This window comes from Mus caroli, chromosome 12 (genome assembly GCF_900094665.2).
Source record: "Mus caroli chromosome 12, CAROLI_EIJ_v1.1, whole genome shotgun sequence".
NCBI classification, from domain to species: Eukaryota; Metazoa; Chordata; class Mammalia; order Rodentia; family Muridae; genus Mus; species Mus caroli.
In genome coordinates, this window is record NC_034581.1 from 104,410,531 (window position 1) to 104,425,868 (window position 15,338).

At 44.6% G+C, this 15,338-nt stretch overlaps 1 long non-coding RNA gene across 4 annotated transcripts in view; it reads right to left on the reverse strand.

Annotated features, from left to right (window-relative positions):
- Positions 1 to 301: 301 nt before the first annotated feature.
- The window catches only part of LOC110307163, a 42,436-nt gene continuing 27,399 nt past the window's right edge, over positions 302 to 15,338 (reverse strand). For 2 of the 4 annotated variants that reach the window (XR_003838400.1, XR_003838402.1), the window contains exons 3-5: positions 1,372 to 1,549; positions 1,202 to 1,285; positions 302 to 854 (exon numbers count right to left, since the gene is read on the reverse strand). This is a non-coding gene — a long non-coding RNA (uncharacterized LOC110307163). The remainder of the gene's footprint in view (positions 855 to 1,201; positions 1,286 to 1,371; positions 1,550 to 15,338) is intronic. The other 2 variants (XR_003838401.1, XR_003838403.1) reach the window with 2 other exon arrangements.

Genomic DNA, 15,338 nt, shown 5'->3' on the forward strand with positions numbered 1-15,338 from the left:
GACCTCCACAACCCATGTACAAAAAACTATGCTTGGAACTCCAGTGTTGGAAAGTTAGAGACAACCTTGCTGTCTATCCAATCTAGACAAAATAATGGCTTCCCACGTTTGAGAGGGAGACCCTATCTTCAAAACACAAGACAGACAGCTCCCAAGGAAGGGCACCCACCTCTCTGGCCACCACCTGCATGCCTAGACACGCTCACGCGTGCATGCACACACACACACACACACACACACGCACACGCACACGCACATGCACGAGCACAGGGGAACACACAAAGAATTCGAAACTGTAAAAGGCTATGGAACATAACATTTATAAAAAAAATCTCCCCCCCCCCACACTTTCTTGGGTCAGCGAGGGCTGGAGGCTGTGGGTGAACCAAGCAGACAAGATAGCCAAAGAAGATGGGTTAATCAGCACAAGCCTCTAGCAAGTTTCGGGAGCTGATGGATGGGATCGCACTTCATATCAAGTGCATTAATCTGCTCTGAAATCAGCGAAGTATTCATCATGATGAAGCCGATTTTCCAGGAAAATTGAATAATTGCAGCCCAGGTGGGCGGCCCTGAGTCAGCCCTCATTATCTCCCGCCCTCCACGGGAGGCTCGAGGGCCCTCAGCAGCTCCTTAGCCCTTCACTGTGATGGATTCCTTCCCCATGGACACTCCGGGAGGCTCTTTGTCATGCCTGGAAACTTCGGGATTCGACAGCCCCATCATCCTGAGAGCCTGTGGGCGGCTGTCATATCCTGCACACTCTGGATGGGAGCCTTCTTTGTGTCATGACAATGGCCCATCCCAGCAGACAGTGAGGGTCTGGAAAAGTTCATCACCAAGTCTTAGAAGTTCTAAATAACAGAGGACAGGATAGCAGATAAGAAGGACTGAGTCTGCTCATGCAGTCTTCTATGGCCTGAGCTTGCAGTGGCCTCCAAGCACACCTCCTGTCTCTTATTCACCCCACACATCCATGCTTCATGAATTTGTAGCCTGTGTCCCAGATCCTGACCATTGGCACAGACCTCATGCCAGCACTGCTGGCCTTGAACCCCTGGGGGAAACTCCAGGGGCACAGACAGTTGCTCTATGAAAGTCACATGCTTTCTATTATCACGGTACCAGCAATGTGGGAAATTGGCCTTCCATCAGAGAGATGCATGAAGAGGCAGGTCAGTATTGCTCAGAGCATGCTTACCCTCCATCTTGTCTTCTTCAGCTCTTCAGCGCTCTTCTGCAAACCCTTCATGATAGTTCCATGTGCAGCCTGTCATGTTCTAGCCTAGAATCCAGACAGGATAATGTATTTATAAGTCAGGGTCTCCATAGGACAGAACTGAATACATACATATCACAAGTGGGACTTACTAGAGTGGCTTACACAATTTGTCCAGCAATGGCCATCTACACACTGGAGAATCAATGTCTACTCAGTCAGTCCATGACACTGATTGCCTCATGAGCTCCAATCTAGTGCTGAAGGCCTGGAGGATTCTCAGAGGTCATGGGTCTTCAGTCCATGTTGGAAGTCTGAAGGAGCCAAGTCCTGATGGCAGCGAAGACAATGCAGATGCACTCACCAGCAAGGGGGCAAAGGTAGGCAGGCAAAACCAATCTATTCTTTTAGACCTCCTTGTATCTGGGACACTATGGCCAGAACGTTCTACCCACCCTTGGGGAGGCCTTTCTTCTCAGTTAATCCTTCAAGAAAATGTCCTCCAGAGGTAGCATGTCTCATAGTTGTCTCTATCCAACTAAGCTGACAAGCAGATTAACAATCACAGGTAGGGGCAGAGATGGTTTTGTAGACATTGACACTCCCACTTGGGATGGAGCATCATCATTGGAGCCATGTCATAGCTCCCTTATTTGCATATTTTGAATCATGCACTTTGGCTTGTGACAGTCAAGTTGCCGTACCTCTTACTTTATGGCCCAAGACAACTGACTGCTTATTTTTGGTTGTGTTAGGCATTTGGGCCCTTTGTCCCCAATGCTCACTGCCCCATTGTGCTCACTCACAGATTTCATGCATGTTCCTAGCTGTGCATTTTACTTTACAGGCATGGAGCTATCAGGTGTGTATGTTCACGTGCATGTGTGTACACACATGTGTGTATGTATGTGTGTACTTGTGTGTGTGCATACCCATGTGTGAGTGCATGTGTGTGTGTGTGTGTGTGTGTATGTGGCTCCCAGCCTAAGAATGTCTTGTTGTGCTCAGCAGCTCCTGTTTTTTTTTTTTTACATTTTTTCATTCAACAGTATGCCTTAGAAATCTGTCCCTTTACATGCTGCTGCAAAGACTTCCATTCCACCATGTGACAGTTTCCTGGAGTCCTACCTTCTGCTCTGCATCTCACTGTCCTGTCACCCTGCGCGGACAATTAGGCTATCCTTTCCACTAACAGCTACAAAGCGATCTTTCCATGTGCTCCCTGGGTTCTGGATGTGAGCTGGCCTTCTCTCGGGGTAGGCTGTGAAAATGTACAGGTCAGGTTCCAAAGCTGTCAGCCAGGCTGGATCAGTGTCTGCCCTGGAGCTCTGGGTCCCATTTTCATGTAGCCTTTCATGTAACTGCTCATTGGGGAGTAAGAAACCAGAGGCTCTTTCCGGTATTCCTGGCTGCAGAACCGTAATTCTGGAATGGCTGCTTTCCTTACGTCTGCCTAAATAGCTTCTCATTATTTGCCATTCTGAGAAGGTGACCTGGACCACAATGGAAAAGGAATGGGGGAGCCTATCTGGCTTCTTCAGGCCTTGGGGGCCATTGTGCATGTCACTTGGGGTACCCCTCCAATTAGGCTATCTAGAGAACCCCAAATAGGCATCATTAGTTTCATTTGTAGAATGGAAGTCCTTCATTGCTGCCTGGATAGAGACCCAATGGAAGGCACAGGTGAGAATGACAAGCCCTAGACAGAGAATCAAGAGAAGCCTTGTAGTGCAGCTGCAGGTGCTGGGTTGCAGCTCAGTGGGGGAAGCACTTTGCCCAGCGTTCTGGAAACTCTGGGCTCCATCACCAACACCAAAGTAATGATTTTTTTTAAAGTCACAGTACTGGCTACCCTGTAAACTCCTAACAGCAACGTGTCAAGGTCACCTGCCTTGTATCTCTGCTAGCATTTGCACCCCCCAAGTGCTCCCCCAATTATCTTACTCCTTTTGCCTTTCCAAAGGTGACTGTAACAACAGAGCACCCCTCACGCACTTGGGAGCAGTCCAGGGCTTTATTTTTATTTATTTATTTTTTTTATTTTTGAGATAGGGTTTCTCTGTGTAGCCCTGGCTGTCCTGGAACTCACTCTGTAGACCAGGCTGGCCTCGAACTCAGAAATCCGCCTGCCTCTGCCTCCCGAGTGCTGGGATTAAAGGCATGCGCCACCATGCCTGGCCAGGTCTTCCTATTTTAATTGCCCATTGTTCCCTGCAGATGCCCACATCTCTGGGAATTCTCGAGTCTCTAACTTGTCCTAGAAAGTGATCCCTTAGGGTGTCAACAGATCTGTCCTCTGCTGTTAAGTTGGAGTCTCTTCTCTGTTGAGTATCCTTAACTCTGATGTAGTGAAACCCAAAGGTAATACATTCTACTTGTGGCTTGTAAAGACCTTGTATAAGATGTTCCCCCTCCACCTAAAAGGCACAAGCAGATTATATGTGTTTGGGACTGGAGGGGAGATCTGTGCACATGGAAGCCAGAAAATGACACCCAGGGTCTTTCCTTCGTCATTCTCCACTTTGGATTTTTTTTTTGAGACAGGTTCTCTCACTGAACCTGGGCTAGCCTGGCTGCTGGCTCTCGAGATCTGGGGTTCACCTCCCTTCCTGCACCCAGGGCTAGGGTTACAAGAGTGCAGCCCAGCTTTTACCATGGGCGCTAGGAATCTGAACTCAGGTTGCCATACTTACATGGCAGAACATTTTAGCTACTGAGCCATATTCCCAGCCCCAGTTTTGTAGTTTCCATGCAATAGTTTTAGCTTTTATATGTAATATTTTTATTCCATTTATATGCAGCCTGCCCACTCTCACCATGCATGTGGTAAGAATGTTAGGAAAGCCATCCAATACCCAGTGACTTGCTTTCCTGCATGCATAATTTATGCTTTCCCCTCTGGCTTCCGAGTCTACCTCTAACCACTGCATTTGGCAAATGAATTCATGGGTTATATATCCATAGATCCAACCAACCTTGGACCAAAAATAATTTTTTTTGTGAAGTGTGATGACTCATGTTTATAATCTCAGCTTTCAGGAGGCTGAGCAGGGAGGGTTGGTACAAACTTGTGGCCACCCTGTGTTACATGGTGAGCGACCCTGTCTTAAGGAAAAGAAAAGAATTGGTGTTAACTGTACTGAAGATTGGAGGACTTTGCATCTCTGGCCATAATGGTCTAAATGATGAGGTAAAAATAACTACTCAAATTTTTTTTATCATGTTAGTAAGATTATAAATAAGTTACCTGGAGGTGGTTTAAAAGGCAGGGGAATGCAGGCATTGGTCCTATACACTCATCACACCGTGTCACACACAAGACTGGAGCATCTATGAGTTTTAGTGTCTGTGGAATCCAGTCCTTGGGGAAGAGCCACTCTCCACTCTGCAGAGGGCAGAGTTTGCAGCCAAATGCATCACTACAACATAGTCTGTGATATGTGGAGTTCTGAGATGCCCTGAGAATACCTCCATAGTACAGAGAGTACCATCTCCTCTCTTGAAACCACTTGTGCCCTCGGTGGAATGTCACTCTGGGTACTTGGTTACTAGACAGGCAACTGGCTTCATAAAAAACAAAAACAAACAAACAGCAACAACTCCAAAAACCAAGAGCAGCTCTGCAGAACTCATCAGCCCTGGGTCCTTCCTGAATGAAGAATCAAGTTTGAGACTGGATATGATGCCAGGGAGAACCCCCATCTGGGCTTTAAAAATGAGAGCAGAGATCACACAGGGGCAGCCTCTTGTGGGCAGTCAGCAAGGAGGGATGTCTTCATCTTCCCATCACAGGGAACTCAACGGAAACAATCATGGACTCTCAGCAGAGAATCAGTGAGCCAGACTGCAGCCAGCGGCCACTGACCTCCGAACCGCCAGATATGGAAGTGGGGTAAAATGCTAAACGTCTATCATTCCCTAAAGCCACACTTAATTTGTTACAAAGTGTCTCAGCGCAGATTCATTGTCCTCCCTGGAAGCCTCCAGACCAAGTGGGAGGAGCCGGCCTCCTCCTGCCTCCACCCTGGGCTCTCTTTTCCAAAATAAACTCAGCAATTGTGGACATTATGGCTTCTATGTATTTTAGAACGAATTTGTCAAGTCCTTCAAAAAGTCCAGCTGGTATTTTGAACAAAATTACATGAAATTTATAGATTAATGTGGGAAGATTTGACATTTGTGCGGCTTTAAGCATCCATAAAATGGTCGCCCGCTCCATTTGTTCGTGTTGTCAATTTTATCTCCTCTCTTCTCATGCCTTCTTCTGTGTCCTTTATATATTTTCAAACTTTACCCTCCTCCCCCTCATCTAAAGGTTTTCTGCAGTTATTTCTGGCTTAATTTCTAGATCCTTCATCGTTTGGGTTCATCATATGCGTGTGTATCTTCTTCTATTATATTTCTAATTGGTTAATGCTGGTGTCGGGGAAAGCCACTAATTTTACTTAGTTGATCTCGTATTCAGTGCTCTTGCTAGACTCTATTATTAGTCCCAATCAATTCTCAGTTCATTCTGTTGGGTTTCTATGTAGATGACATATACTGTGCACGATGACAGCTGTGTTCCCCCCCTTCACTTCCTGTTCTTTCCTTTCCCAATGGGGCCCCAGTTATAGCCTCTCTGGGGAATTGACACCCATGGTGTCTCCACTTGCCCTGCTTCCAGCATCCAAGGGCACAAGTCTTGAGTCCATCCTAAGAAGGGTAGGGTTTGGTTTTCCTTTTTGGAAAACCTTATAATTTGCAAAGACATTGCCATATTTAATATCCTTGTATCAATTGGAAGTCTCTTGAAAGCTTGTTTGTTTGTTTGTGTTTGTTTTTAAATTGCTCTTCAGTGCTGGACCTCAGCTTTCTACTCCAATCACAGGGCAGGTGACGTTGATGTCATTTCTACTGCTAAGCTGTTCTTGCACTCCTAGAACAAACTCAACTAGATCTTTTCCAAAATATACCTTATAGTTAACTAACTAGAAGTTTATCTGGAATTTTGCACCCATTTTATACACTAAATAGGTGTGTGTGTGTGTATGCGTGCCAAACCTTCTTTTTGTCCTTTTTAAAAACCCCTTTTCTTTTTTTGCAACACAGTGGATAGAACCCAGAGCTGTGTCCCTGCTAAAGCTAAGCCAATCCTCTTCCTGCTAAGCTAAGCCCAGCCCTAATAGCCATTTCTGACTTTTAAGAGCATGAAGTCATTACATTATACAATTTTCTCTCTATTTGCTTTCTTTAGTCTAGGGACAGATAATGTCAACCTATCAGTTTCTAAAAGAGATTTTTCTTTTGAGATGGGCCTCAAATTCCGTAGGTAGCCAAGGATGACCACAAACTTTGATCCTCCTGTCTGGGTTCCTGGTTGCTTAGGATTGTAGGCATCCACCACCATGCCTGGTTTACACTATGCCAGGGCTGGAGCCAGGGCTTTTGCATGCTTAGCAAATGCTCAGCCTTCAGAGAGAATTTTAAAATTTTTTATTTTATTATCCTTATGAGTGCTTTGCCTGTATATCTGTGGGCCACATGCATGCCCATGGAAATCAGAGAGAGTGTGGGGTCCCTGGAACTGAAGTTACAGACAGCTGTGGGCTACCGTGTGGGTGCAGGGAATCAAGCCTGGGTCCTCTGGACAAGCAGCCAGGGTTCTTAGCTATCTTTCCAGCCCCTAGACAGACATTTTTAATGACAATTTTAATTCTCTCTCTCTCTCTGTGTGTTTCTCTCTGTGTCTCTGTGTCTCTGTCTCTGTGTCTCTGTCTCTCTCTGTCTCTCTCTCTGTCTCTCTCTCTGTCTCTCTCTCTGTCTCTCTCTCTCTCTCTCTCTCTCTCTCTTGCCAGTTTCGTTGGTAGCAGCTGCCTGGATTTCAATGTTCCGTTCATAGGGAGCACATGTCTATGGTTGTTATTTTCCATATTTTGATGGTGGTAAAGCTTACATAGATTAGAATATATAGATCAGAAGTGTGAAGTATGGAGATTTTGACAAATATATACACTCAGAGCAGACAGCCCTTAAATCAGGACAAGGACTCTGCTTGTCAACCCAACTGGTTGTCCCATCTTTGATGTCACTCCAACTTTGATAGCAGAGTCTTGTCTGGTTCTGTGGCACTCCAGGCAAATGGAGCCTAGGTTAAGCCGACCCACCTCAGTGCCTTTAGAGTTCTGGACACGTGGCTGTGTCACTCCCCTTTAGCATAGCATGTTTTCCACTGTGCAACGAGACACTTTGTCTACTCCCTGTCGAGACGATTGTGACTAAAGAGCCCACTCTGGTCAGTCTACAAGCAGTTTATGGATTTTTGGATCTCTTGGTCGGGTACCTAAAGGAGGACTTGCATAACACTTGGGAAGGTATACGTTTACTTCCCTTAGCTCGTCGGAACCATCACATGCTGTTTCACAGACACGCACAACATGTAGTTAGTCTGTAAAAATGGATGTTAAAGACTTTCTCCACAAAGTTGTACCATTTGACACGTTGACAGAAATTGGCAAAACTCCCAGCTGGTCCATACTCCGCCTAACAGTACATTAACAGGTTTTAACATTAGACAGCTATAAAACACTGTGCTCTAAGATCACATTTTTCTGGTGATTAACACGACTAGGTGCCTTTTCATATGCTTGTTGTCCGCTTCAATACCTCTTTTTACAAACAGTTACACACAGACATCTCACTCAGTGTGTTAGGGATCAGTTTAAGTTGTTTGTACCCTCTGTACCTTCCACAAACTCGCAGCTAGCATTTAACTGTGCACGCTGGGAGCCATCAGCCATCACTTGCATCATCACTCACTGAAGGAGTCTTTTTAAAAAATAAAAATCTTTATATTTTTTAATAAAGTCCATTATGTGTTTACTTTTATTTTAAATTTTCTACGTGTGTGTGTGTATGTGTGTGACACACATGTGTGAGCATGCTCAAGTGAGCAAATGCCTGTGGAGGCCAGAAGAGGGCATCGGATCCCTTGGAACTAGGGTTACAGGCAATTGTCACCTACTAGACTTGATGTGGATGCTGAAAACCAGACTTGGGTCCTCTGGAAGAGCAGTAAGCACTCTTAAGAGGAGAACCATCTCTCCAGCCCCCATTTGTTCTTCTTCTTCTTTTTTTTAATGGACGAATTTTTTTTTTTAATGGATAACTTTTTTTTTAAATAGATTCTCTCTAGGAATTTATATTTCCACCAAGGTCTCAAAAAATATTTTCTAGTGATTTAAAATGTAATCTTAGGTCTGTAAATCCACACCAAGATAATCTTCATGGGCTGTGGAGGTTGCCCCGTGGGTAAGGGTGTGGTTACCCATGCTATGTGAACAGGAAGACCTGAGTTAGGATGTCCAGTTTCAGTGTGAAAAGCCAGGCATGACCACACACATGCAGGTTGCCCCAGTGCTGGCAAGGCGGCCCAGTGGCCTTGGAGCTTACTGAGTACTAGTCTTGGAGAAAAATGATAAGACAGTCAGAGACTGTCTCAATCACAAAAGGCAGCAAGCTCTAGAAGAGGCCACCCAACATACTCCACAGACCTCTGTGCATGCGCACGGGATTACACAGCTGCACATGAAATGTACATGCAAGCGTACACTATATATGCACACACAAATAATGTCTAGGATTGTTTTGTAGACTATAATATTGGGGCCCAGAATTATTTCCTATGGGCATCCAGGTGTGCTAGCTCATCTCTGAGGTTACCATCCTGACTGAGAGTCACTGGCATTTCCTTGTACACTGATTGCACATTCCTTGCACTGCCTCATATCAATCTGTTTCTAGACCCCTTATTTTGTTCCATTGATCTAGTTGTCTAACCCCACGTCGATACTTCAGTGAGCAATTACTGCTCCTTTTCAATAATTCTTCAAATTAATCTGATAGTTAAGTCCCAATGCCACTGAAACTCTTGTCACTGAGCCACCTTGCCAACATTGGGACTGCCTGCACATGTGTGTATATGTGTGTTTGTACATGTGTGCATGTGTGTGAATATATGTGTGTATGCATGTGTGTGCGCATGTGTGTGTACATGTATGTAGAGGTGCCACCATCTTTGCCTGGTGGTCACCTGGTCTGTCTGGCTTTTGTGTGGTTCTAAGGATCCTAACGGGTTCTCACACTTGTATGGTAGCCATGTTATCCACTGAGCATCTCCCCAGCCTGTGATAGCTATTCCAGGACCATGTACTCCCGAGATCTAACTTCTGGGCAGATTCATTGAGATGTAGCAACTGACCCGCACCTTTCCTGAGTGCCCAGCTTGCTGAAATCGCACTGCAGAAACAACTGAGAGCCCATTCCCCCACCCATTAGACTCACAGAGATGTCCATCACCCCTAGTTTCCACCGCTCTTTGCAATCCCTATCTCCCTCCTGTTTCCCCGTCTCTGGGCAGCCACTGATCTGCATTCCATACGAGCTCACATTTTCTAGAGTTTATATAAATGGAAACATACTGCCTGTCCTTTTTTAATCTGACATCTCTTGTTCACTTATTTTGAGATCCACATATGTTGGTGAGGTTATCAATAATTCACTCTTCCAACTGCTGAACTGTGTTCCACCATCTGAATAGTCTAAAATGTGTGTATCTGCTCACCTGTTGATGAGCCCTGGGGTCGCTTCCCATTTGGGGAGATCACAAATTATACCTCTATGGATGTTCTTGTATGGGTATTTGAGAAAATGTATATTTTCTGTTGTGTTCTGAACAGCAACTCTTCAACGTTTGTATGTTCGATCCATAACCCCCCCCCCATCCCCCCGGGATGCTTGCATAAAGCTATGGGACCTCATGAGGTAGGTGATGAGAGTGACGCCTTATGAATGGAGTTATTTAAAAACAATTCTAAGGCGCTGCTCATCCCTCTGCCAGAGGAACAGAGAAGGTGCCATCTCTGAGGAATAGGCTAGCTCCAGCCAGTGCTTTGATACTGGTCTCTCCTGCATATAGCACTGTGAAGAAGGCTTTGTTTTTGTCTGTAAGATACCAACCAGCCTGAAGAAGCTAAACATTTCTTTGGGGCAAGCACCACAGGGTAAAGTGTCTAAGATGTATGGTAGGCATATATTTCACTTCTTAGGGAAGTTGTCAAAGCAAGGCAGGGTTTCAGTTGCCCTGTGTTCTTGCCAACACTTGGTGTGGTCGGATGCTCTCCTGACGTACTTTGGGTTTCCTCCATGTTTTCTTCGGGTGTTTCCGACCCCCGGGTCTTGAAGGCCCTCCTCCTCCTCCTCCTCCTTCTCCTCCTCCTCTAAGGTCTAGCAAGGCTGCAGGCCGGTTCGGTGGCATTTACGGGGCGCTCATCTCTAGATGCTGTGTTAGTTTCCGTGCTCTCTAAAGCTTGCCTTTACTTTCTAATGGTCACAATGGGAGCTTCACCGAGCGCTTGAATTCTGATGCATAAGTCAGATCCAAGTCCTTTTTGTGGGTCTGACCTTTCCGCCTGCTTCTTGCCTCGTCATCTTTTATCAGAAAGTAGACATCATGATTTTACTCTGTCCCGTGTTGACCTTTGCATCCCCAGCCTATGCTTTGAGATACAATGAAGTAACTTGATCTTTTGGATTTAAATTTCTTCGGTCAGCCTGGAGAAGTGTTTGATTCAGGACTGGGACCACTAGCAATGTGGGGAGAGTCTGGTGCATGGGGTACAAAATCTAAGAAGAAAACATTCTCAGAGTCACTCGAGTAGAAGTGACACCTTACTTTTTGCACAGGAGAGGTCCCCTCCTGCCTCACTCTGTCCTTGTCCTAATTAGGACGAATCATTTTTCCTTCAAAGAGACAAAATTTGTCCAGGAGCTGTAGCCAAAGCTCGGTGCATTCTGAGGCTTTCCAAGCAGGAGACTGAGATGGGCTGCGCATGTGCTGTCTTTTTCAAGCAGGGCTGGGCCGCGCATGCGCTGTTTGCCCCACACCATTGTTCCTTCTTTCCCTGGTTTTGGTGCTTTGCTTGTGTGGATGTACTAGGGGCACCTGTTGGATGTTCAGGAGACCTGATGATGTCAGAGTTTCATTCTTTATCTGCTTCTCCTCTGGTGCTGTCCCATGGTGTCCGGCTGCCCCGACAGCCTTCCACCCTTTCCTTGAGACCCTCTGTCCAGGAAATCTACTCAGCTCCAGGACCCTCCCTTCAGTCCTACACCAGGATATATAGGTTAGATACCCATACCTTGCTTCCCTTGTCCTTTGCTGGGTGTCTTGATAAACATTGTGTTTCATGAATTTTTGTCTTTCAGGAAAATACCATTCAGGATCAAAGATCTTCTCTTAGGTGAAGTTAGAAGCCTACTTTGCACACGTATTTTGGGATCTTTTTTTTTTAATCAATTTCTGTAATTTTGCCTGATATTGTGTTGACTATGGGGGTCAATGGCGGGAAAACTGTGATCATAATCTATGAGCACTGTATAACTCCCGTTTAAATAGATTTTTTTTCATTTTGACCACAACAGTTTGAATTTTAATTTCATCGGATTACTTAGGAGTGCTCTCTTAAGTAGTATTGTGAATAAATTTCATTTTCAATCATTTCTTGCTATAATGTGAGAAGCAAACTGATTTCTGTTAAGGTTAAGTGGCCATGTCTCCTGAAACCTCAATTATTATTGGTAGTTAGCTTTCATTCTTATCTTTTTGTTTGTTTGTTTGTTTTTGTTTGTTTTGTTTTGTTTTGTTTTTCAAGACAGGGTTTCTCTGTACAGCTTTGGCTGTCCTGGAACTCACTTGTAGACCAGGCTGGCCTCGAACTCAGAAATCCGCCTGCCTCTGCCTCCCGAGTGCTGGGATTAAAGGTGTCCGCCACCACGCCCGGCTTGTTTTGTTTTTTAAGACAGGGTTTCTCTGTTTTAGTCATCCTGGAACTCATGCTGTATACCAGGCTGACCTGGAACTCCTCCTGCCTCTGATTCTTGAGCGCTGGGAAAAGCCTCTGCCCCCAACCCCCAGCAGCTTTGATTCTTTTTTAAGTGGTGTCTTTGGTCTTTTGTTGTCTGGAAATCTTCATTCAAAGAGACCATCTTCTCCTTTCCCAGCCTTGGCACTTTTGGGTGCTGGAACAATGCAGACAGAATATGGACAAGGTGACAGTCGATGCTTTGTTTCTGACTTCAGGGTGAGGAAGGTGGATTTCTCTCAATGTTAGTTGGCTGTAGATTGGGGAGACCTTTTATTTACCTGGAGGCTTTTTGTCTACATTTCTAATTTTCTGAGACATTTCTCTTTAATCACAGCTGAGCATCAAATGTTGCCAATGCCTTGATTACAACTCACAAGATGATCACAATCGCTTCTTTTACTAATATGATGAATAACAATGAATGGCTTTGGTTTATTTATTTTAATTTTTGCAGGCACACACACGTGCGCGCGCGCACACACACACACACACACACACACACACACACACACACGTGCACGCGTGTGCATACTGGTGCTCTTGAAAGCTAGGAGAAGGCCCTGGGTTCTCTGGAGGTCGTTACAGACAATTGTGACACAACTGCTCACCTGATGTGAGGTCCAGGTCCCAGCTTCAGGCCCCTCTGAAAGGGCAGCAAACTTTCTTAGCCACTGAGCCATCTCTTCATCCCCCCAAATGGATTTTAAGTCTCCTATTCCTGAGGGAAACTTGACTAGGCCATTGTAGTTTGTGATTTTGTATACGATTGGAATTCATTTGCTCAAAGTTGGTCGAGAAAACTTTCATCTGTGTTTCTGAGCAATATTGGCCTAGAATTTTCCTTCCCTTATAATGCCTTTTTAAGAGTCGGTATCAGCTTTCTACCAACCTCATAAAATGAGTTGGGAAATTTTAATTCCTATATCCTGAAAAGGTTTGTATAACATTGGTATTATTTCTCTCTTAAGTGTTTGATCGAAATAAAAAAAAAAAGAAGAAGAAGAAGAAGAAGCCATCTGGGCCTGTAGTTCGCTCTGTGGGCTTTAAACTATAATTCAAGTGCCATAATTGATAAATATAGGGATCTTCATCTTTTCCGTTTCTTCTTGTCTCAGTTTTGTAAGTTGGGTTTTTCAAGAGAGTTTTCTATTCCATGTAAGTTGAATGTATTTGCATTAATTTGTTCTTAAGCTTCCCTTCTTATCCTTGTATGGTCTTTGAAGCAGGAGTGAGGCTACCTCCTTCATCCCTAATATTGGTAACTTGCTTTTCCTGTTTTCCAAATCACTCTCACTAACTTTTTGTCAATTTCATTCCTGCTGTTAAAGAACCAACTTTTTAGCTGGTTGTTTTTCCTGTGTCTCTACCCTCCTTCTAGCCCATGGATGCCGAAGCTCACCTTTGGATCCCTCCGACTCACACACTCCCCATTTTCTTGAAGTAGAAGAAAAGGTCATGGGCATTGGGGTTTTATTTCCAATATAAACATTCAAAGCTATCATTTTCCTCCAAGATTGCTGTTGCTCAATCTCATGTCTCTTGTAAAACAAATATATGTATAATTTTAATAATAACTTTAATCTTACAGATTCAAAGGCAGTACAGGGCTCTCCTGCAAGCCACACCCAGTTTTTCTCCATGGTTGACATCGTGGGCGCATAGCTTCACCATCCATATATGTATGTGGCATATTTGTTCCAAGCAATGGGCCAATACTGGCATGCCATGATTAAGTGAAGCCCATATGTTATCTAGATTTACAGGTTTTAAATCATTCCATTTTTCCGTGCCAGGATCCCATGCAGGACACATTGCACAGACCCACCCTGCTTCCCCAGGCTCTATTCTGCTTCTTCTTTCTTTCCTGTAAACTCTTGACAGTTTTGTCAATCCTGCGTCGGTAGTTTGTGAATATGTGTGCTCCACCTATTTTTGTAAGGTTTTATTTAATTTTTTAAAAAATGTGTGTGTGTGTGCATGCCTGTTCTTGCATGTGTACATGTGTGTATGTTTGTGTGCGTGCACACACACATGTGCATGTGCACATGTATGCTGGTACCCATGGAAGCTAGGAGGGGGAGTCAGATCCCCTGAAACTGAAGTCCCATGCAGTTGTGAGTTGGCCAGTGTTCTGCTGGGACTTGGACTTGGATCTTCTGAAGGAGCAGGCCTTTTCCCAGCAGTGCATCATCTATTTGAACACATTGTGTCTTTTTTTATTGTTATTGTTTTGGTTTTTTGTTTTAGAGTTTTTTTCATTTTTTTAATTAGGTATTTTCTTTATTTACATTTCAACTGCTATCCTGAATGTTCCCTATACCCTCCCCCAGCCCTGATCCCCTACCCACCCACTCCCACTTTTTGGCCCTGGCCTTCCCCTGTTCTGGGGCATATAAAGTTTGCAAGACCAAGGGGCCTCTCTTCCCAATGACGGCAAACTAGGCCATCTTCTGCTACTTATGCAGCTAGAGACACGAGCTCTGGGGGCACTGGTTAGTTCATATTGTTGTTCCACCTATAGGGTTGCAGACCCCTTCAGCTCCTTGGGTGCTTTCTCTAGCTTCTACATTGGGGGCCCTGTGTTCCATCCAATAGATGACTGTGAGCATCCACTTCTGTATTTGCCAGGCACTGGCATAGCCTCACATGAGACAGCTATATCAGGGTCTTTTCAGCAAAAATCTTGCTGGCATATGCAATAGTGTCTGGGTCTGGTGGCTGATTATGGGATGGATGGGGGGGATAGTCTCTGAATAGTCCATCCTTTTGTCTTAGCTCCAAACTTTGTCTCTGTAACTCCTTTCATGGGTATTTTATTCCCTATTCTAAGGAGTAACGAAATATCCACCCATTGGTCTTCCTTCTTCTTGATTTTCTTGTGTTTTGCAAATTGTATCTTGGGTGTTCTATGTTTCTGGGCTAATATCCACTTATCAATGAGTGCATATCTAATGACTTCTTTTGTGATTGAGTTACCTCATTAAGGATGATATCCTCCAGATACATCCATTTGTCCAAGAATTTTATAAATTCATTGTTTTTAATAGCTGAATAGTACTCCATTGTGTAAATGTACCACATTTTCTGTATCCATTCNTCTGTTGAGGGACATCTGGGTTCTTTCCAGCTTCTGGCTATTATAAATAAGGCTGCTATGAACGTAGTGGAGCATGTGTCCTTCTTACCGGTTGGAACATCTTCTGGATATATGCCCA